Genomic DNA, 22,109 nt, shown 5'->3' on the forward strand with positions numbered 1-22,109 from the left:
AGCTGAACTGAATAGCTGTTCTGTTATCATCTCGAGAAGAAGCAAGTACACAATAAAGAAGAAACAGGCCAGTATGATCATTTGGTAGTTCTGTTGGTTGCTAGGAAAAGGAAGAAGATTTTGTAGATTAGAGAGCATCCAAAGATGCACGATATTCTGCTTGTTTATGCTGCATTATATCTTTACAGTTAGCTATTATGGCTGCTTGACTCTATTATCAGCAATTAGTTTTTTAGAACTTAGCAAAACCCTAAAAAAAAAAAAATAATCAGACAACATGCTTTGTCTAATGATAGGAAGCCAGATGGAAAAGAGCTATGATAACAAGCATAATCTCATTATAAAGAACAAACCCTCTGTTGAATGCTTGTGCTCCTTAGTCAAATGGTCTCTCATGAGTCAAACAGGCTCGGGAACAGCAATTGAATGTCATCAAACTTTTCTGTCCCAATTCTTATAGACAGATCATTTTCCCAAGTGTCTTAAAATAAATCTCTTATTTCTCAAGGAAGTTCTTGGCAGTTACTTGGGCTGATGATAAGCAAGTCTCCACTAACTGTATTTAAAGACAGAAGAAAGATGTTCACATACTGACTTAGTTATGCCTAAGCGGGATAAAGGAACAAAGCAATAAAAACACAACCACACTATTTCTTTCTTACAAATGAATTCCAAACACAATTTTTTTATATGAAGAAGCTTGCTGATATTTTATATAGAAACTACTAGGTGAGTCAAATTTTAATTTTTTATTAAAGCCTCAACAATTTTTTTTTCATTCCAGAAGAAGCTATTCTTGAACTGAATACATCCAACTTCAGAAGAAACACCACAAATCTATTTTTTCCTTGACATCTCATTACATTCACACCCAGAATGACAATAATCAGGACTCTGCCTTCTCATTCCACCTGGAAAGAATTAATTTATCTGCTGCTCTGAGAAGTTATTAGTGGCAAAAGTAACACAAATAAATAAAGAGCCTTTAAGAGACCTTAACTTCACAAGAACCAGCTGCAGTAGAAGGAAAAAGTAATGGACCATATGAAGAAATTCAGTTTAACCACAGGCTTGATTGAAATCTCACCAAGTATTCATAGTCATAAACAGATTTATACTAAAATATTTGACTATGATCTTGCTAAATCTCTTTAAAAAAGGGAAGCTGACACTACATGTGGCAAATTAAACTTTAAATGAAGAATAACCTTGTAATAGCTAAAGAAAGACAAACACTATTTTTTTTTCACCTGAGCAAACAACAGTGAGAACAAGACACGGAAGTTTTATGATGAGGTAAATCAACAAAGGGTATCCCCAAGTAGAACACAAGTTGGGAGTCCTATTTTTTCCCAGTCCACAGGAATTGGAAAAGTTGAAGAAACAGTCAGATAAGATTCAGTGAGCACACTATTGCCCCTTTCAGACCAATAGCATATATAGTTTATAATATAGAATTTATATAGAATTTATACCATATTTTATTTTAATCTCACTTGTCATGATCAAGAAACCTACAAAGTTTACAACGTTGGCTTCAGCCTATCACAAATAAAGTCTAGCTGAGATCTTGTGTTGTTGCAGGAACCATGATAATACAGCTTAGTTTACAGTCCATCCACAGACATCGGCAAAATCTTAGTGGAAAGGAAAAAATTTGCACTAACTTCCACTTCACAGTTACATGAAGTCCATCTGTATTTTACAACCTGACTGCTTAAAATATTGTAGGAGTTTCATTCCCAGATTAATCTAGGAGTGGCAAGCCAGGCCTTTGATTATTCAGCAAATGGCCCAGCTTTGATGAAAATATATAACTAGAAAAAGAAAACATTTTCTGCAGAATTAAGAGGCTGATACTCAGTTGATAAATAGATAGGGACCTCTTCTACCTATCACCACAGCTATCAGTTTGAACACAAATGAAACAGAAAAAATGACTAAGAACACCAGAGAAGCCACATGGTGTAAAAGAAGTCATGCTCATCTCTTTGCCAGCACACTTTTTTTACTGATGGCCTGTTCTGCAGTAACCATCCTGCATTTCCATCCTTGCTCTGGGAGCTGAGGTAGCGCAAAACAGAAAGCTCACAATACCTTACATTCTGTATTCTTGGAAACAACATTCAGGGAGGTTACATGATTTATAGATATACAAAATTCAAGCCACAATCTGGCTTTCAAATACAGCTTAATAGTCTCTGAAGAAGAGCTCTTTTACAGAAGACATTTAAAATTGCATGAGACTTATCACTGGAGTCTGTATTGTAGAACAAACTTGCATCCAGATCAGGCTGGGAGGAAGGAAAAAAATGCCCCAGTTAGCAAGAATATACAGTGTTTGCAGTGGCAAATAAATTTGGCATTTCATGAACAAAAGTAAGAAATTCACAAGGGAATAGCAGAGAGGCAAAGATTCTAAGAGCAGAGAGAAGGCAGTGGCTGTCACGCAAATTGCATGAAGGGCACATAATACTCTAGTGAATTACAGTGTAATGTGTTTTGTTTCTGCTCTGCACATTTCACATGCCCTTCCTGAAAACAAAAAAAAAGCTCTGCTCAGTCAACCACTGGAAGCCCATGAAAACAGGCAAGAGTTGAATCGTGTCATCTGTGTAGAGATGCATTACAACATGACAAGCATCCACAAGCAATGAATTTGTAATGAAGACCAAATCATAATTCAAGGCCTGGCCCAGCATATTTCAGGTTAAAATGTAAAACTGTCAGAAAGACAGTGGTTTAAAATTTTTCAGTGCAGAAAAAACCCCAATTTTGAAACAGGGTCATAAGGATAGACAAGGCTGAGATGATGTGCTGCTCAGCTCTAAGAAGCACCTTTCACCTTCGTTTCAGAGATTCAATAGGCATCAAGAATGAAGAGCAAATGCAAGAAAAGGGATCTGTGAGTGAAAAGAGAAAGAATGAATTAAGGTTGGTTGGGATATTTCTCTCAGGTTAAGGCCTTATTCAAAAACAAAGTAGTGTGGTGTTGAACAAAATATTCTGAGCTAAAAGAGAGGCAAAATATTGTCTGTGATTTGCTGTGCAAGCACCATGCACAGCACTGCAGTCTCTTCTGTTCAAATGAAATAACTTGCAAAAGAAAATTACAAAACATAAAAACCAGTTCCATAATTGCTCTTCTTATCCATATGAGAACACTATTGTAAGGAAATGCATAAAGCACAAAATAAAAAGTTCTTCAGCATTTTGTAAAACCATTAACATTTGCTCTGAACAAAAATTAGTACAAGCAAAAATACATGTATAATGGAAACATACAAAAGAAGACTAGAAACATCCTTCCAATCTCCAACTAAACAGCATAGTTACTGTGGTATATCAAATTGAACAAGAAAACTAACAAAAAGGGTATTCTTTGGAGTGATTATTGGTTTTTAAAGTATCCCATATTTAGTTCAGATGATATTTCATAATACTGATTATGTATTATTACATATAATTATATATATCCATAAAAATTCTGCAAAGAATTCTTGAAGTGAGATACCAGAAAATGTCCATTGCTTACAGATAAGCACAAAGGCCTACAATGAAGCTCTGATCCCTCAACTTTGTTCTTCTCCGAAGAAAACATTCTAAGAATACTGTGCATTTCTCTTGTGAATCCTGATTCAAGATCTTTCTGACTGTGCCAGTTTGCTGCAAATAGGCAATTCATACCACACAACAACTGGTGTCAAAGATATCAGCAAAGCTGGTTTCATTGAAATATGATGTTATAAAACTGCAACTTACCAACATTTGATGGCAAGGTTCACTCTGTTATGGTACTGCACAAAGGATACAACAATGATTAAAAAGTACTGAGGCAGAGCCAAACTTAGCAAAATAAAGATCAAAGTTACCAAGACAAAATCTTAGTGCATTTTAGTATGAGGCTATGCATGATGGCAGCCACCTACCAAAGAAGTGTCTAGGTCACAAGGAGCAGCCTTGAGAGGCTTCCCAGCTCAAAGGGAGCTCACTGCCATGCAGCCAGGTTGCTTAGCAGGGAGAGCTCAAAGGTGGCTCCCTTGGACTGTCATAGCTATGGGGATAAAGCGTTGACTCACTTATTTCATTAACAAAATTAAATGCCATGGGAAAAGTATGCATGAGCTGCCTTGTACTCATGATTTTCTTTGCCCCTTGATAAATGAGTTTTGGAAAGCCCACACTCTGTTCATGTGTAAATCACATGCTTGGTGTTCCAGCCTAACGGGCACTGATGCTCACTGGGCTATTCTGCCTCTTTGTGGCCTTTGAGAGAACAGATGGGAACAAAAGGAATTCTTGGCCCATTTAGGGCTCAGGCCTTTACCTCCTTCAGAGAATGAACCAAACCATCACTAGTTTGGTTTAGGAGTTGAGTGCATCCATTACAATTTCCAGGCTTATACGTTCAATACATTCCAGACCAGGTACAAATCTTTCCCAGCTGAAGTCAGTAACAGTTCTATTATTAAATTCAGTCATGCAAGGACTCAAATAAAATTATATGGGGAGGAACATTTACTATTTTTTTGTTTTATTTCTTGACTAGTCAACATGCCATCTGAAGTAAGTTCTTCTTAATATTCAATAAAAAGAAAGATTCTTTAAGACTTATTTCAGCACCATTCTGCTGACAATGGAAGAAGTAATAAAGTGAGCAGTTAACTCTCACAGAAACTGGAGTGCCACAGAGTGTAAAGTACTAAAAACCTGGGAGTACTTGTATATGGGCAGGCAAGAGTGGGTTATGCTAAGGAGGTTCAATGTTGAATGCCCATAAAACTAATCCTTTGTATAAAAAAGCAGTTGATTTTTCACAAACACTTTTTCTAGTAGATTATGAAAATTCCCTTTTCCCCATAAGTAAAAAAAGTAAAGTAGAGCTGCATTCGAGCATGGGGAATTATACTATATCTGTTGAAAACAATTATCATACCTACATTCAGAAAGAATAAAGTTCGTGTCACCTGCTGTAAGAAGATGCTCTGATGGCTCTAGACTTATTGGCAAACATGTAATTATTGAACCAGTGTATATTTTAATATCTATAACTTCCTATTACAAACCTTTTTACCCACAGCAAAATGATGTGTCCATACTAGGTAAGACCACCTTACCTTCCCTTTGACCCAACTCACTGTTTCATTATCTGTAGAGAACAATGACAGGGGGGTCACACCTGCTCTACTGATGCAAGAATACTCTCCCTCCATTTCTGATTTTCCTTTCACCATCCTCCTTTCTCCCTAATGCCTCTCTCCTTTGTCTTGTTTTCACAGATCTTAAGGAAGATCTGAAAGAGTAAATGGTGATACTCTGTTGTATTAAACAGTGTCCCTTTCCCTGATCCCAGAGAGCTTGCAATGCTGCAGAGCTATGAAGGACTCACCTCAAGGAGGACCATCTGTCACAAAGCAGTGAGTCTGCTGCCTCCTGCCTAGAGCAGAAGGTTGAAACCAAGCAGGAATCAACCTGGAAAAGCCACAAACCTGAGGGGATGAGGAACCGTGAAGGTGCTCCTACATCATATGCCTGGTCAAGAGAACTTCAGTCCTCTCAGTGGCCCTGGTAAACCTCTTCTCACAGGGGGACAGGAAAAGCAGCTTACACAGTTGTTCAGCAAATGGTACCAAGAAACCAAAATAGCAATGCAAGGCAGCTGGGGAGGTTGTCTCCTTCAAAAAAAAAAAAAAAAAAAAGACTCTTTTTGAAGGGTATTTTTGGGTGGTAAAGAATGTTTTCACCAACAGATTTCTGGCAGCCTTCAAAGCAAGACTGTGTAAGTAGGGCATGGGCTGAAGCATTCTTGTGTCCCAGTAACTCTGAACAGCTATAAGAGGCCCCTGGGCAATGGGCAGCTGGATCTAACACACAACAGATTGAGCCTTCAGAGAAACCTCTCTAAACTACCATTATCTGTTCATACATTAGCCTGTTATTATCCCCACAGAGGCACATGCTTTTTTTTCCTTTGAAATTATTCCTGCTTATGACATCCTTTGCCCATCCTTTTTTTTTTTTGAAAATTCAAAACTTTATTAAATCAGTACTACTTCAAAAATATTGACAAAACCTCCCTGAAATATGTCATTTAAGCACAAGCATTAAGTATACCACCATTGAAGATTGGAACACTGAAGAGGGAAGCTAGGGAAGCTAGGGAACCACTATTAAAAAAACATCAGGGTTTCCAAAAGTGATTAGGCGTCATTGCCTTTTCCATACCTACTTTTTTCCCTTCTCCAGTTCCTGATTGCAAAGTAACACCACAGAGGACAACAGATTTCCTCTCATAGTCTTTTTTGTAAGCATAAAAGTAACACAGCTACCTAAAGAAACACAAAACCACTGTAATGACCCTAATGTGGAACTGCTTCACCCTTCCACTGGCAGTGACTGAAAGGGAAGAGCAGAAAGAAATACATTGAAACACACCTCTTTGTTTTTAGCATGTGTTTTCCCTATCTATGTGCAATAACCTCTTGTTGCCTTCCATTTTGTACTTTGATTGTAAGTTCTCCATGGCAGGAATAATTTTCATTCCATGCCAAGCAAAATGAGGTTCTCTCTAGTTCAGGAGCTATAGGATAGGATTCTTAGGATTTAGGTCATTATAATCACAATCATGCTCAGAACTGTTATTATTTACTGGCAGATGCTTCTTCCTCCATGTTATTTGATATAAAGCCCTCCCTGCAGCATCATGCAGTTGCTGGCATTGCACAACAGAGCATCTCTTCTGGGTAGGAGGCATGAGGAAGATGAAGGATAAAGGAAATTATTAATTTTCTAGTAGGTAGATGCTAACTTACAGAGATTCTATTCCCACCTATATGACTGCACATGGCTGCCTGGAAATGTTGAAGAGTTTCAAGTGTCAGCCTGGTCTTGGGCTCAGACTTGGCATTTCCAAAGGGAAATCAGGACATGGACAGATGGGAAAAGAGGTAAGACAGAGCCAAGAGTCCAGAGAGAGGGGAGCTGCCACTTAGAAAACAAAACCTTGGTTTAACTACATAAAAAGAATTCTGTAATGTTTCCATCTGTCTTCCTCCCTATTTTGTAATTTTTCCACATTAATAATTTCACCCAATATGGGGCAACAGTGTACTTCAGAGCTAAAGTCTGGTTTTCAGTGCTCCACTGAAGAACCAAAGTAAAGAGCCAGGGATATTGGTGACTTGGGCATTGCTTAGCAACAGTGGAAAGATCACAACTTAATTCAGTTGCTTTTCCCTGAAAAACAAACAAACAGACAAAAAAAGAACCAGAAAAAAATGAACACCCACACTACAGAAAGTCCACTTCTGGTGTTTACCTCTTTACTCTGTTGTTCTGTTCCTTCTAATTTCATGTATTGGGTTTTGCTCCCAGGCTTGTTCTGAAGTGAGCTTACTAGAAGTCTCCAATTTGCAATCTGGTTTACTCCAGCTAGGGGCCATGGTCTGGAGAGTGTGCATAATATTTTGTGGCACAGCCTATCAGAGTATTTAAGGCTATTTGAATTGGAGAAAAAAAGTTCATATATCTTAAAACCATCTAGCCATTGTATGCTGGCCAGAAGAAAATCCAGACATGCTCAGTGCTATGGAAAGGGACCTAGTTGGACCTAGAACAAAATCTGCCAAAAGAGTGTGGGTGCAATCCTTTCTACCCCCTCCTTTTTACCAGTACAGATACAGCTACTGACACATTTGTTAAGCTCCTGCTGTCAGTTGTCATCTGGAGGAACGTCCCACTCCACTGACAGAGGGAGCTTAAGGAGACCAGTCTCCTAAGCTAATCATCTGAAAGAATTGCCTCAAGAAGAACATTATGAATACTTCCTCTGTGTGACTAAACTCATGGCATTTATTCCAGTTAAAATGAACATGAGAAATCCAGACAGGATTTTGCACTGGGATGTAACCAGGACATTATTCACAAGAACAGTTGAAAAAAGCTTGAGGAAGATTTACAGTATCTTTTCTTTATGTTGAACATCATTAACTGCAAACTTCATGCAGCATTTTCCACTGTTGGATCTAAAAGCGTTTATAAAATAAACCTTTGCGCAATTGGTGTCTGAAGAGAGAGTTCTATCTAGTGCATGGCAAGCCAAAGATCACAAAGCATGTTTCAGGCTACACTGAGAATGAGCCCTCCTGATTTCCAAAGCACACTGTCTTGGTATGAAGACCATTTTATCTCTGATGAGCAAAACCAACATGAAATTTGAAACATAATACATGATTTTCTCTCCAACAAGAGATTCACAGGTAAACAAGAGCTTTTAACACACAGTCTTTGGAAGGAAAAGCAAGCTTCCTGATAAATTCAAATATTTTAAGCATCATGCCTTGGCTTAACCAAGGCTATGTTAGGAGAATATGTCTAGCAAATTTCAATAGTCATTTTGGCGGTTCTGAAAATATTTGTGAAGAAGAAATTATTTTTTGTATTTTTTTTCCAAAAAGCCTCTGAGCCATATGGAATGGCACTAATTCATTTAGTAGTAGGGATTAGATAAAGATGTGTTTAATGTAAGATGGAGCTGGGAAAAAGAAACAAAACAACACTTAGTTCACTGAATGTAACAGCATATATCATTTATATTTTACCATAGGAAAATCTGTCAGCACAGTGACTTCACAAGTGTCACTGTTAAACCAAATCTTTATGGTCACTTATCTTGGGAGTTTCTGGGAGCAGAGGAAGAAGGGCTAAGCAGAGGCAGGGCACTGAAAGAAAATTAAGGCACAATGGAGTCATGAGAACATGACATGATGGAAAGATCCAAATCATATAGACAGCTATTGGAACCAGAAAAAGGTAGAGTTTTACAGAGCTTGATGGAAAGACAGGAATAAAACTATGAGACAAAGAAGCAAAAGGAAAAGGGACATTTCAGAAGAGTGCAAGTACTCTGAAACAGATGGTCCTTTCAAAGAGAAACAAGTCTAGGAAAAAAGAGGGTGAGCAGATGTTATTGATGTTTCATCTGAATGATCGCTATTACTAAATTCTTCACCAAAACTAGGATTGATGGGGAAAATTACATCATCATCAAGGGAAGGAATGCGTCATTACCAGAGCACACTCACATGTCTAGACAGGCACTTGGGTAGGAAGAGCCAAATACAAATTTGGAACTCAGATGGAATTCAGAGGAGTCAAAATAAGTGAAGCGGAACCAGCCATATAAAGCAGATAGCTGAAAATGCTGCTGGACAGAACTGACTACTGCGTCAATGTCATGGCAAGAGTGGAGCTGTGGGGATGCAGAAAGGGACAAATTAGAACACTTCTCTGCAAGTCGATTTTTTACATTTTTGATGCCTCCTTTCCAGGGAGAACAGTAAGTCTTAAGCACATAGTTGGGATTCACTGTAAGGAGTTTTCAAGAAAACGAGACATTTTAGTCTGCTTCATTTCAAACTGTGAAACGCATAGGGAAATTTTTATTCTGTCAGGGCCTTGACACTGAGAATTCCCTCCTCCTTCATTTCATTTTCCAGGATTCTTCTCTCCTCATATTCTTCGGAGCAGGACAGCTACTCCAAAGGCTTTAGAGACTGATTCAGCACTGAATTAGCTGCTATAGAAAGTTCAACATGAAGTGTTCTTGAAGTAACAAACACAAGTGGGACTGTCAGAAACTGTCATGCCTGGAACTCCCCTTCTCTTTTTAAGCTTAGTGAGTTTCACTATCCCAGAGGAATTACTGACTGAACTCCCTGATGTCCATCCCTTACTCTCCTTCTGGCCATGAAGAGCAGCATGTGAAGCATATGCAGACTTTTGGTTCATTCAATTCCGTAAGAAGAAGAGCCGTATTAATAGAATCAACTCCCTTTTTCTGGTTTGACTTTAGTCACAACTATGAGCACAGCAAAGCACATGCCATAATTCCAGTTCTCTGCAACAAGCCTCTTACCTCTTTAGTGAGGATTCAGTTGTTTAAAGCAGAAATCATATTTTATTCTTCCAGAATATCAATTAGTTGGTCCCTGAAATCAATACACTTCTCATATTATTCTTCTGTTAATTATGGAAAAATTTCAATATGACTCCAAAAGATACACAATAGTTCCCACCCACACTAGAATTTTTTTCACTAGCTGTGTTCACTTTTTTGTTAATTTGAATCCTGCTTATGGAGGGCAAGTATTGCTAGGGCCCTTGGGAAATAACAACTACAGGCACTGGCTGGATTTTTTTGGGCTACAACAGGATTCAGTTTTTTATTCTCGGAGCATTCTGATCTCCAGAATGTGTCACCCACAGAAGCTCTCTTTACTTGCCAAACATCTTTGCTGCAGGACCAGGACATCACCTTGTGACTAAGCATTATTCAGACCCACCTTCCAAACCCCCACTAGTCTGTAGCAGAAGGATCTGCAGAGAACAACAAGGCAGTAGCCCTGTTAAGAAAGATCACTCTACTGAACCTCAGGTCACATCACATGACTGGTCCTAATCTTGTGGCAGAGGAAACCAGACTCCCATGCCCCATAAGGGTAGGTGACTTTAGCAGAGGACCACACACCCTTGAGCTTTTTGTTAGCAGCCATATCACTGTATCAATTGAACTCATATTTTTTAAGAGATAAATTACTATTTTTACAGCTATTGCTCACAACAGGCTGCAAAGCAGAATAAATGTGGGTTAAAAAGCACTCTCAGACTCTGCTTCTGGTAGGGTTGGATCATCAACACTTGCCACTCTCAGATCAAATTGCTCCCAGACAATTTCCCAGTCTCGTGGGATGTTTATAAGGACTGTAACATTCTCTTGCTTGAAACCATCATAAATGGAGTAAATGATTAAAAATACTTCCAGAAGTGTCTTAACCTAGATAAATGCAATGGGAGCTTTGCAGCGGCCTTCAAATAAAGGAGGGATTTAATTAATTTCATTTTCTTTTCATTCTTTATTCAGATGAAGTGGGGGAGAGGAAATTAGCAGTCAGCTAAGAAACCTGAATTATCAAACTATATGAAGTTTTCTGTCTCTACTATAGGCAATATTGGCTCTTGTAGTCTGCTTATAGGGAGGCTTTTTCTCCTTGAAATGAAAGATGGGGATCAGAAAAAAAAAACCAGCCTCTCAGTCAAATACAGATGCTTCCTGGGTGATTTCCTCAGTTGTGTTATTTAAGCATCAAGACAGAATTTATGTTAAACTTCAGCACATTTCTTCAGAACCTTTATTTTAGATAGAAGTGGTTGGTATAAAATTTAATTTGGATGATAAAAACACAGTAAGGAAGGGCAGCCCAAGCAAAGAGTTTTGAGAAAGGGAAATGCAACAACTGTTAGAAAACAAGTCATGCATCCTCCCAGATGATCTTCTGTCCTTTCCACACATATGCACACAGAGAGAACACAACTCACAAAAATGAAGCACTTCCATTACTGTACAAATCAGTCTCCTCAAAAGAAGTAGAAGGGTGTAGTAGAAGGAAGGCAATAATTATTTGTATTTTCTGAATGAAGCAATGAAAAGTGAAAAAAAGGGAAGGGAAGGGAAGGGAAGGGAAGGGAAGGGAAGGGAAGGGAAGGGAAGGGAAGGGAAGGGAAGGGAAGGGAAGGGAAGGGAAGGGAAGGGAAGGGAAGGGAAGGGAAGGGAAGGGAAGGGAAGGGAAGGGAAGGGAAGGGAAGGGAAGGGAAGGGAAGGGAAGGGAAGGGAAGGGAAGGGAAGGGAAGGGAAGGGAAGGGAAGGGAAGGGAAGGGAAGGGAAGGGAAGGGAAGGGAAGGGAAGGGAAGGGAAGGGAAGGGAAGGGAAGGGAAGGGAAGGGAAGGGAAGGGAAGGGAAGGGAAGGGAAGGGAAGGGAATATTTAATGCTGGGCTTTTCAGAAGATGTTAAAAAGAATGGTGGTGTCAGTTCACACTGATTTTCAGTGAGAGGTGGCTCCCTATCTTTCTTAAACTCTACTGGAAGTCCAATCTGAAAAAAGAAATTCCCAAACATTACCTAATGGTATCTATTTTTATCTAAGAAGATGTCTTTAATTCTATAAGGCCAGGGTAAGGACTGTTCACTCCTCTTCATCTCTCCCCAATTGTGTCATGCTGAGACTTTGCATATTAATGTACACAAGACTTTTTAACTCATATTTTGAGAGGGCAGCATGAAAAATAGCAGTATAGCTATTTCAAAACATTTTCTTAATGTTCTAATATTAAGGTTTGTAAAGTTTTTTAGGCCTGGGAAGACCTTTTTCTTCTGTTAAACTGAGACAGCATTCTTCTGTTTTCTGCTGTAGAATAGCAGCAACTGTCTAAGAGCAAACGAAACAGCACTTCCAAAAAATCATTAGTTTTTCAGTTTCTTAATATGGCTGTATATTAAATTCTTCAGATATGTCTAAGCTTCTCGGAATTCAGAGCCACAGTAAGGGTTTTAATCCTGATAGCAGAGTAGTCAGCTACAGGGACCCTTAAAAACAAATGGGCATGCTAGACAACAAAAAAAATACAGTTTTGCTCTGATGTGTACAACCCTCCTATCTCTGTTCTTATATGGGAAGTATTAACATTAACATTTAACAATTTAACAATTAACATTTTCTTTGGCTTGAGGCACCAGGCCTAAAGAGTTGACATAATTAGAGCTCTGGAAACTCTGCCTGGAAAGTCACAAAGGGATGAAAGGTAAATTCAAGTTCTAAACTGGATGAGAAAAATCTGGGAAAGGGCAGAAGTCTAGAGATTTATAAAATGATATTATATGGCACACTGCCTGAACAACAAACTGATTTACCATAATGCTGACAGAAGTACACACATTAAGGCAGTTTGACTTTATAAAGTAACTGGTATTAAGATGACCTGGCTTATACTATGAAATGGCATAAATAAAATGTTTAAACTTCCCACATAGATCACTTATACTTTATGCAGAAAAAAGGTGGGAACAGACAAATCTAACAGATAAGTTATCAGCTGAGAAATCTGGTGACTCATGCAGGAGCTAGCTACGTAGATCTTCATGAGGAAAGAGGAAAAATCTTTCTTTTTCTTTTTTTTTTGGTTGGTTTATGTTTGGTTTTTGGTGTTTTGTTTTTGGGGTTTTTTTTGGCTTATTAAAAATTTATTTAAATTAGAGGAAAAAGTCATGCAAGGACAGGACTTTGCTTATGAGTTTCAGCTTGATAATATATACTGGGAAAGCTTTCAAGGATGAAGCAGAAATAGTCCCAAGTGTCAGAATACTGAGTAGGAGGTAAGTGGCAATTTAGAGCTAAAATAACCCATTTTTTAGACACAGTAGGCATCTTTCATTGGGGTTCCGAAAAAGAGCTATTGTTAAGTACTGACTTTTAGTGAGTTGATAGAGTCTTGCTCTTTATCTGAAATACAGCATTTGAAGGCCATACTGTAAGCCACTTACTCTCCCTTACTTACACAAAGTTGATTTAAATGATTGGGACTTCTAGTTTTCTGAGAATACAGGCGTGTTTTAGTTCTACAACTGAAAAATAAGTATTTCAGAAAGTCAAAACTATATAAAATCATGGCCAAAACTGCAGTGTTTTTCCTCCTGAATTTTTATGGATGCTGTTAACATCTCATCTTAAGTACAGAAATATTTACTTGAGTCTCCAGAGTGGCCAGAACCAGATAATTTTGCATTTCTACAAGATCTGAAGGGCAGCTTCAGAATGTCACATTTTATCACAATTAATGTCACACACAAGCCACTTTTTTGGTCAGTTAAACCTGTTTTTCCTGTCTCTCAGGAAAGCTGGATAAGCAGACAGGAAGGAAGTGCTGCTATTCCAACATTTCTTAAACAACAGAATCGACCATCATGATTCAGGGTCAGACAGTAAAATGGCCTGATTAAATTAAGGTGTCTTGGCATTCTGGTGTTACATCATTGGATGGCTAAGACCAAGGCTCCTGCACAATTCTTGCCTTGTTAAAAATTAGAAAGTACTGTTTATTATTTTCAATCCTGACTAGGAAGAGGTCTGAGTCAAAAAAAAAAAAAAAAACTGAACATGAGAGACAGCTTGGGACTTGATTCCCTGCCTCAGAGCTCTGTCCCTTGCAAACCAAGTTGTTAATACCCACGGGTATCCATCAAACAGCAGCAACACCCCTCTCAGAACCACTGACGTCCTCCTTCCCCTTCCTCAACGCCTGTCCTTGAGACTTGCTCCAGAACCTTACATCATGGTTAGAACCTTTATCCATATCAATTTATTCAGGGCCACTTTTGCAAACAAAGTGCCAAACCATCCTCTAGATTAAATCTTCTATTATCTTTGGCACTATGACATTGCCAGCTGCAGCCATAAGTAGAACCATCCTGCAGGAAATTTCAGTTGCCATCCCATAACTCACCAACCTCAGCAAGAGAGCAGTGGGTACCACTCCAGCATCTGGTGTGGGCTTCCTATTTCCTTCTGCATTTGGTGGTGCCTCCCCTAAGTATCACTAGGGCAATAAAATTTTTCCAAGCTGTGCAAATTTTGGTGTCCTCACTTCAAACACTAAGGACTTTGGGGTTGGTTTTCTTACACCCTTTTTCAGTAGGTACAGAAATAGGATGCTGTCATGGCCTTGGATCCATCACCTCCTCCAATTCCCATACATTTTATGCTGTTTCCTTATTCTAAGTTGACATTCTATCCTGCACATCAGAAGACAGAGAAATATTGTCAAAGTAGGAACTTTGGCACAAAATATTATGGGATTTATTACACTGAAATTATGCTGCATAGGTTTCTCAGTTTAAGGCATGGAATCTGACAACTTTAATTCATTATGAAGTGATGGAATAGCTTGCACAGTAACCAAAAAGTTTTACATATGAAATAAAAAGGGATTCAAATAGTAATAAGTTGTATTTATTTCACAAAAACAACTGTGCTTTCCCAAGATTAGAAGCCAATAAGCAAGTTTACAGGGATGGCCCAGCTGTCTTCAAGCATGTAATAGCAGCAAAGAGCTTAAAAGGTGGGAAATGAAGCTTATACGAAGAGGTAGGTGCTCTGCTGAGGTCCTGTGCCCTGCAGAATCTCTTCCTGTCACTCATCCTTCCCATCATCTGTCTGTGGTCGTGTCTACCCCTCCAGCTAAGATTGTGAACACAGTATTGCTGGTCACCCATGACTTTGTCATTGCCAGTGTCTTGAAAAAATGCTTCCTCAAGACCTCCCATTCCAGAATTTTAGCTAACAAGATTGTGCAGAGGAAACCCACTGAATCTCTCTCAAAGAATATTCAGGGGGAAAAAAGAAGGCAAAAGAGAAGAGAAAAAACCCCATACATGTGGTTTTAAAAGGCCCAGATCCTTCATACTGCCACGAGGCTCTGTAGGACCTTTCTAACAGCTCCTTCCTACTCCTGGTATATCAGGGAGATGGAAAGCCTGAACAAAGGGCAGGAATGTTTTCCAGGTGTATAAAACATGAGCTGCATTAACCTAATTTTAACATCATAAAGGATACATGGCAGTTATTAGGTACTCAAATACTCTGACTTGGACTAAGCTTTCTTATCAACTGTATGGTGAGTGGCTTTGTTGTGTGCTAGATGTAAGCAGAAGTCAAATAAGCCTACCTACCACCATTTCTGTGCTCTCACTTCCTCATAACCTCTATCTAAAGATATAGACAATAGCATAACAACAATAACTCCAGACTGGCTGTATTATTAATGGCATGGATTGCGATGAAGGGGAAATGTATGAATTTTATACATTTGAATTTTAGCAATAAAAAATAAATCATATTATCCTTAAAAGCTGCTGTTATTATAGTATCTGGAAGCCCCAAGCATGGGCCAAGATTGTTTTGTGCAAGTCAGCATAAAGTTTCTTTAAAATATTACTCTAAAAGAAGTCATGTTCCTTCTTTTCTGCTACTTGTCACAGACACTATCAGGATACTGCAGACAATGACAAAATAGCCTAATCCACCACAGAAGATCTTATATTTTAGTCTCAAAGAGTTGATTACTTTACATTTAGAGGAAAAGTTCTCCACCTTTAAAATTTTGTAATGGATAAACAACAAATGGAAATTCCATTTACTGTTTTAAAATTAAAAGCACTAAGCTGCTTAGACTGCTTATACTTCTTCAGGATCTGCACAAGTATGCCCAAATAGCACTGTGTTCTGGATTTAATGTGTGACATATTTTGCAATTAGCAGCAATAACCCACACGATAGAGCACCAGAAGACACATTCAGATTAAGGCCAAGAGAGAAGGTGCAAAGAGAGAGCAATGCAGCAAAAAGCTTTGCAAGTAATCTACTCGACAGGCAAATTTCTGTAATTCTGTCAATGAACCTGGAAGCTAGGTCTTTCTTTTTCATGTGAGCAATTTGCACTGGCAATACTGTAAACCTGCTTCACTTTTCTCTTAACAGATGACTAATCCCAGGGAAAAATCTAAAAAAGACCTGAGGGAGGTAAATAAGGTTAGTTTAGTTTACTAGATGAGCAAGGGGAAACAGACAAGCAGAAAAAGCCAAAGGAGATTTAATGGCAGGAGAAATTCAAGCCATTCAGAAAAGCCTGCTGTTTTACTGAGAGCAGAGCCAGAGCCTTGGGGATTCCTGGTATTCAGCAGAGATGATGCAATGTTTAAATGTAAGTCAACTTTGCTTCCCCACTAATCACACACCCCATTAAAAAATAGCTAGGGGGAAAAGCCCTGGAAGCAAATGATATTGAGGCAAGCAGTAATTTTCTGTGGTCCTTTCTGAACTACTGGCATATATCCTACTCTCCTTCAAAGGAAAGGCTACCCTTCCACCAAATCAGAAGTTCCTGAAATGATAGTTCAATGCCGCAGGAGGTGACAGCTCAGTGGAGAATGATAAGAGAACTAAGGACAACCAGAAATGGCTCACAAAGTGTTGTTGTTCCTGCTCTGACCTGCCACTCTGCATTTATATTTGTATGGTCCTTAACACAAAAATAGAACCTCTGAAAAGTTTTCCAAGTAGTGCCTTTCTATGTTATAAACTGTGCAAAGAGTTATTTTCCACTAGGCAGTCATTCCTCCTCTCTCACAGCTAGGCTTCAAAATATATTTTCCTTCTTGGAAAATATTTGATACAAGCCATTTGCAACAGAACAGCTGAACAGTTTCTCAGCCTCCTTTTACCTAAGAAATCTTTGCCCATTTTGTGCCACCACAACTCACTGCATTGCTTCCTTTATAAGTAAGCAAAAAATAGAGTAAAATATGAATGTTCATTCATTCCTTTTTATTTTTAATCACTGCTTTGAAAAGAAATGAACTTTTATGTGAAGAAAATAAAGCAAGTCCAGTCATTTCAGGGACCACAGTCTATGTCTCAAGGAGCATCTTTGGATCATGGGGAAGGAAGCATTGCTGGAGCAAAGCCTTACAGCTATTTCTAAACCAGCAAGACAGCCTGGTGGAAGCACTATTCCCACAAAGGCATGGGGCTTCTTTATGACCACAGCTAGACTGCTGCTGCTACTCTATCTTAATTACAGCTATCTTGGCTGTCTCTCCAGTGCAAACACACTGACAGAGACCATTAACAGTGTTTCTTCCCACTAACACCAGTGGGAGATGCACAGTCATAAAGTCAGATCAGGTAAAGGTCAGAGCACACAAGCTCCAGCATTCTAGACAAAAGGAAAATGGTATGCTTGAATTGGAACTGCTGCCTGTAAAAATCAACCATCCATTAGCTCAGAGACTGTCTCTGCCCATCTTCTTCAATTACACACAGACATTTACATATTTATTGAGAGGGGACTTTCCTCATCAATACACCTGCTCAGCCTGGCATCAATAACTCTGTCTGAAGTCCTAAGTAACCGTTTGTCATCTCTACTAACACACATGCTCAGTTCAGATGACATACCCTCTTTAATCATGTCCTAAGCACAACTCTACTCTATTGGTTTATTTGAAAACTAAAAATATTTGGCACAGTCTTCACTCATTACCACATAAAACTGAGGCAAGGAATGAAAACCCATTGTAAGTAAGGATAAAGCAACCTTTGTTAAAGTTTGCTCTACGATGCTTAATACTTAAGAGCTTTGGATCATCTTTGGATGGAAGGAACCTGGCTCATTTGTATTTTTGTTTCACAAAAAGTGGGGACACAAAGTATATTCTCCCTGAGGAATTTTCTCAACCAAAAAAAAAGAAAACAAGGGGAAAAAAAAGAAAGAAATTTCACAATTTAGTTAAATATTTCCATTTGTAATTTAGTGGCAAGATGTCCCTCTCCTAGAGGAGAAGGGATTCTCCACCAGAATGGAGAACCACTAAAAAGCAGCTGTTGTCTTCTCTACCACAGCCACCTACCTACTCCCCATCCTTGACTCTTGACACTTTCTCCAGCCACTTATAATCCCTATTACCAACATCCATCAGCTAGTGGAGCAGCTCATGACTCTAAGAAACTAGAAGAGAAACAGAAGGGCCAAAAAGAAAGACACTGCCTTCACTAAGTAATAAAGTCTGTAGAGAAACAGGGGAGAAGAGGAATAAGACAAAGCAGAACAGAAGATGGAGGTATATCCTCATCATCCTAATCTCTCACTGCACTTCTGGAAGCAAATACTTAAATCCAGCAATATTAAATAGCAAACAGTTTTGGCAGTCAGTTTCATCACCACCTGCAATACACATTGCTGTAAGTGCATGGGATCTTCAGCCCCTGCATTCTCCTGCCACATGAACAGCCCCCAGAGCTACAGGGCTGGGAAACTCCACTTATCCAGTTCTTCAAGATCCAGGCAGATTCAACAAGAACCTCAGAGCTATCCAGAATTCCCCTCCACATTCACCAGAAGGTGATTGAACTGGAGTTGCTCTGAAACACATTCTTCTTTGCAAAGGAAGAATTTTTATTTTTGACCAACTTCTCCAGCTTTAGTAATTTTCCTACATGTCGGCTCTTAGAAAAACATCAGGAGCAGTGAGCAACACGTGCTGTATTTCATGCTAATGTCAATTCTCTTCTACCCCTCTGATGAGGTTTTCTCTCAAGAGCTACTTTCTAACAGACAAAGCAGATGACAGGTCCTGAAGTTGCCTGAATGACTTTATCCATTGTGTTAGCTTAAATAGGCTAGAACAAATTAGCAAAAAAGCAGCTGTCCATCTTTTTGCTCCCTTTAGTGTGGATCAGCTGGGGGTATTACTTTCTGTATTGTAACTTCAGCTTTAAAGACTATTTAGCTATATGAGAATTTTTGTTGGCAGTAATTTTTCTGACAATTTTTACTTTAGACATTATTAAGATTAAGGGAATACAATTACTATGTAATAATTATGGTTAGTACTAGTAGCACATCTGTTTTATTTGAAAAGGTTGTCTCTGCTTCAGAAAGGCTAGACATCTATTTTATAAATATCTTTGACACCACATAAAACATCAGGTTACTAAAAAAGGAACGATAAAGTTGTTTGATCACAGTTTAGCAGTCTCCCAGTTCATTCTTCATGGCTACTAGGGAGAATAGATGAAACCTGAACCAAATATGCAGGGTGTAAAACACTTAAACAATACAAAACCTAGGCAATATTTCTCATTTACAATTGTTTTGATTTTTCCAGTTCATCAGAGACACTAGTGAAGGGGAAGTTTCCCACTTTAGGGATTTTCCTACTGTGAATGCAATAAGGATTTTCTGTTTTTAAGGCATTGGTGAGACAGTTTAGGAATCCTCTGGGGTTTTGATGCCATATCTTCCTCTGACATTAAGAGGAACTAATGGCTGCAATCACCTTGCCTGCAGCAGCATCGATGTTTTTAAAATACAAGCCTCTGGATATTTTAAGGATCACTGAGTTTCTATTTGTGAGGAAGCAACTTATTAACAAGGATAGGGGCCTCAGGAGTGGATTGATCTTTCCCAGAACTGAAACATTCTTTAGAGTATACATTTCATTTCAAATTCATATTAGGAAAAACAATTACTGACACTCACATGCTAGAATTGATTAATTTCCTCTCACCTCTGGCTGAAACCTTACATCACAAAAGATTGCATAGCATCACACCACTGGCAAGGTAGAAGAGTATTTACTTAGTCACTAGAAAATAGAATTTACATGCAATTTCAGAGAGGACTGTATCTGTTTCCCTTTCTCCCTTCTGTTCAAAAACTAATGAGGGAACCATTCTTCCTAATTCTCAAGTATGATGGGATCTTTCCCAGGATCTACACTTTGTGCATCACTTTGAGTCCTCAGAAACCTGAAACACTCAAAGGACAGAGCCCTTGCTCAGGCCCTACTGAAGGACTCTCTGGCCTCAGATAATTCCATCCGACTTTGGTAACTACAGTGAGAGTTCAGCTGCCCAAACTCTTTTTATACTCACTGAAAGAGACAGGCAGCTCCAAAAAGGTAGTTCACAGCAGCTCCTCAAACCTGCCTGTTTGTCACATCAGTGACAAAGAAAACCAAAGGAATATATTGCTATGTGCTGCACCACTAAGATAGTCTATATTATTAGACAAAGGTCTGCTTCCCAGTTTTTAAGGGACACTCATACACCTTGGCTGTCTCACGGTGGAAGTAGGACTGACTGGACATTGGCCCAGCTCTGTTCTTTATCTCATGCTTTGTTTTCCATGCAAAGGAAGGCCAGGCAAAAAAGTGGGAAGGAGTGTGGCACCATGCTACATTCCAAGACATTTCCAGCAAAATCCTTGGGAACAACTTGGCTCACTAAAAGAAATGCCTCTGGTGCCATCCAAGAAACAGATGCAGTTTCACACAGCTTCTTTGTTTCCATTTTTCTGTTGTGATATATTGTATTCCTCTTACAAACAGTTTACTTTTGTACTGAAAAGAGAGACTAGACTGGCTTTATTCACCTCTTTGAAGATAAAAGGACTGCAGGTTTCATCAAGGGCAGAAGATAGCTCAGGATCTACATCCTGAAACTCCATTTAAACCCACAACACCAACTGTGAATGGAATCTCGCATGGTCACAACCGTGACAACATCTCCAGGGGACAATTCCAAGCTCCCCTCCAGAGCATAGTGAGGTGTGGTCACTGTCATAGGGGTCAACACAGTATTAACTCACAGCCTCCCCTTCCCTGTCATTCCAGCAGAACCAGGGCTTGCTTAGGTCAGTGTGAGCTCAGGTATGTTCACTGTGTACACAGCGCAGGCTACAGTGCACACAGTTCCTAGGCAGAACAACCTTTATTCTCTCTCTTTGTTTAAAGAGAATGCAAAACCAGCTGGCTCCTTGAAGCAGACTGTGTTTTAACTCTGATCCAGTTTGAGGCAAACAAACCAGAGTATTACTCATACTCATTATGAGTGCTGGGATGCTCTTAACAAAATGAGCTCCTTAAAACTGTATTAAAAGTAGTGGGGAAAATGCCCTGGAAAATTATTAAAGATCATGTTAACTTCCCACAGGCAGAAGTTTAGGAACACTGAACTGATATTTTTCAAGGATGGAATTCTTTCCAGGATACTCTGAGGACTGCTCTGGAAAATGGTTTTCAAGACAACATATTTAAGTTTAAATGAAGCTCAATTAAACTAAATGGGACGTACATAGAAAATAATCTGCAGACACTATTCCAGGGACTTCAAAGTTAATTTCTAGACTTTACCCATAAGGAAAGAAAAAATGTATATTGACAGGTACTAAGAAGCATGTCTCCAAATGACACAGAGGGGAAAAAAGATAGGCACTCAGAAGAAATTTTTTTATCCCAAATTCAAAAATTCATTTTTCATTTAACAGGACTAGGCCAGGGGAAGCAGGACAGGGCATGCAGAGCATGCAGACCAGTCAGGGGCAAGGTTATGCAAGGTTATGACCCTACACTATCTGGCATTTTCATCAAGCATCAGTTTTTTGAGGCCTTTGCACCTTTTTTATCATCCATTCTCATTTTAAATCCTTGTTCTCTTGCAATACTGGATTTTATTGGTATGACAAGCTGTGCAATTTATAAATCCTATGGTGGGCAAAGTACAAACATTACTCTATTTTGAAATACATCCATGTAAAATGCTTCTCAAGGAAAAAGCCCAAATTGTACATCAAATAAATGAATCAATATTCTGCTGCAGAACCTTTATAATTACTCTTTTCCTGTGCTGTAATAGGGCCATATTGGGCTTTATGGTCA

The sequence above is a fragment of the Fringilla coelebs genome (assembly GCF_963513975.1).
Source record: "Fringilla coelebs genome assembly, chromosome: 2".
NCBI lineage: Eukaryota > Metazoa > Chordata > Aves > Passeriformes > Fringillidae > Fringilla > Fringilla coelebs.